We start from the raw sequence: 2,664 nt of genomic DNA, 5'->3' as shown, positions 1-2,664 counted from the left end.
TAGCCACTGCTCCACCTCTTTTAGTCTGGAGAGAATATTCAGGTTGGAAATGTTAGCTATCTTCAAGTGTTTGTAAGGTGACCCTATGGAAGAAAGCTTACTCTGCTTCTGCTTCGCAACAGAGTAGAACTAGGAGGAATGAGTGGAAGTCAGAAAGAGGTCTTAAGACTAGATCCTAAAAATGAAGGCTACCCAAGAGGGACACATATTGCCTTGGGAGGTAGTGGATGCCCCATCATTGGATGTCTCCTGACATTCTCACTTTAAGGGGATGGCAGAGAGGAGCTGCTTGTTCAGAAATAGGTTTGGTTAGGGGCGGCTAGGTGGTGCAGTGAATAGAGCACTGGCCCTGGAGTCAGGAGGACCAGAGTTCAAATCTGGCTTCAGACACTTAACACAAAAACTAGATGTGAACTTGGGCAAGTCACTTAGCCCCAATTGCCCTACCTTTCCCCCTCCAAAAAAGCAAGTAAGCAAGCAAGCAAGCAAGAAAGAAATAGGGTTGGTCAAATACCCTATGATTTGCCTTCCAACTCAGAGACCTTATTCCTCTTGGAAGGAAGCCATTTAATCAAGTTAAATTCCATGCTCCACAACATTTTTGGAGCAGGAGCAAGTAGTCATAGCTCAGTTTAACAGTACTCTTCTCCCAGAGACCTTTGGGACCTTCAATCGATTTTCCTCCAAGTTAGAGAATTCAACTCAATCATATTTGGAGTTGGAGACTATCTTGAGCATTTTCCAATACTCCCAGAAACACCCAATGTATCACCACAGAGAGACTAGGGATCGTGGAGATGAAGATAATGGTGATGATGGTGCCAATAACTTCAGTGAGACCTCAGAACATGAACTGACATCTTCATTCAATTACAAACACCCTTCTGTGCCATAATTGGCCACACACTAGACAAGAGAAATCACAGGACTATCATAGAATAGCAACTTGTGTCTGAAGGAGTTCCATCTGGACTCCATTGAATACAAAGTTGAGACAAGACAATTGCATACAATGATAGCAAGGGTTACCAAGCTTTTTAATTCATCATCTCATCTGAGCATCACTACAACCCTGGGACACTGGAACTTAACAACCATGTGAAATAGGTGCCATTTTATAGATGAGAAAATTGAGACATAAAGGTCCTGGAGGAAAGTGTCTGAGGCAGCACTTGAACTCAGTTCTTCCTGACTTCAGCTCTGTGCTCTCTCCTCTGTGACAACTAGCTGCCTCATGACCTATGATTTACTGCAAAATGAGCTCCCACTGCCAAGAAAACAAGCTCCACTCATGCAACTATTTTCTAACTTATATTAGAAAATTACCTGGAATATTGAGAAGTTTAGGGACCTGCTCAGGGTCACACAGACAGTAGGGGCCAGAAATGGGACTCTGATTGATGACTGTCTGATTCCAAGACCAGCTTTCTACTATACCATGCTGCCCCTTGCCTTAGGTACTCCAGGTTAATTATTCCCATTTTGTAGATGGGAAAACAAAGAGATGAAGTAACTTGTCAAGGCCATAGGTAGTACATGTTCAAAGTGGGAGAAGAATTAAGGTTTTCTGCCTCAGTAGTGGAGTCCTCTCTCCACTAAGCCATGCCTGGACTGACCCTCAGCAAAACAGAGACACCACATTTTGTTTCCATTGTCCTTTGATCTGTGGCATGAGATCATGGATAGGACACTGAATGCAGAGTTAGAAATACTTGGGTAAGATCCTGCTTCAGATTGCTCTGGGTCTCAGTTTCCTCATCTGTAAAATGAGGAGTTTTTCTTATTGTTCTCTAAGGTACCTTCCAGCTCCAAATATATGAGAGTCCATTCCTTAGCCTCTTTTCACCTCTTGGCTTCCCTTCCCAACCTCCATCCACAGCAGAAGTTACCCATCTTGTCCCTCATTACCTCAAGGTCTAATGAAGTGATGATTAATGAAGTCATTGAGAGGCTCCTCTCCAAGAACGTATATGTGGCTGTGTACTTCTTGCAAAATGGAGTCAGCGAGAGGAACTTCTGGCCCTTTAGCAGGAGGATGGGAGGAACATTTTTGTTTAGGAGACTTTGGAGACTCCTGAACTCAGAGCATGTAGATAATTGAGGCAGCGAGGTGGGGCACTGGATAGAGAGCTAGACCTGCAGGAAGAAGGATGTGAGTTTAAATTTTGGCAGGTGCTTAAGAAATGTTTGGTAGGTACTTAATGAATGCTTGTTGACAGACTGTCAGGCATTTAATAGCAATGTGACCTTGGGCAAGTCACTTAATTCCTCTCGTCCTTGGTTTCCTCATCCATAACATGGTGATAATAATAGCTCCCACCTCATAGAGTAGTTCTGAGGATAAAGTGTGATATGATATGTGATTTGCCAACTTCGAATGTTGTATAAATGCTAATTATTATTATCTGTTCCCTGTAAAGAATTTCTCAGTCATTCAGTCTGACCCTTTGTGACCCCATGTACCATAGCAAGCCAATACTGGCCATGGGGTTTTCTTGGCAAAGACACTGTAGTGGTTTGCATTTACTTCTTCAGATTGGGGAGAACTTAAGATGGGAAGTGGAGAGGTCTACATTTTAGGTCATAGAGAGCCATTGAGTGTTCTCTCTCTCTCTCCCTCTCTCTCTCTCTCTCTCTCTCTCTCTCTCTCTCTCTCTCTCTCTC

Source organism: Petaurus breviceps, unplaced genomic scaffold (genome assembly GCF_028583685.1).
Source record: "Petaurus breviceps papuanus isolate PSGF00001 unplaced genomic scaffold, PetGlider_PUasm1.0 139, whole genome shotgun sequence".
Taxonomy (NCBI): domain Eukaryota; kingdom Metazoa; phylum Chordata; class Mammalia; order Diprotodontia; family Petauridae; genus Petaurus; species Petaurus breviceps.
Note: the sequence above shows the minus strand (reverse complement) of the source record.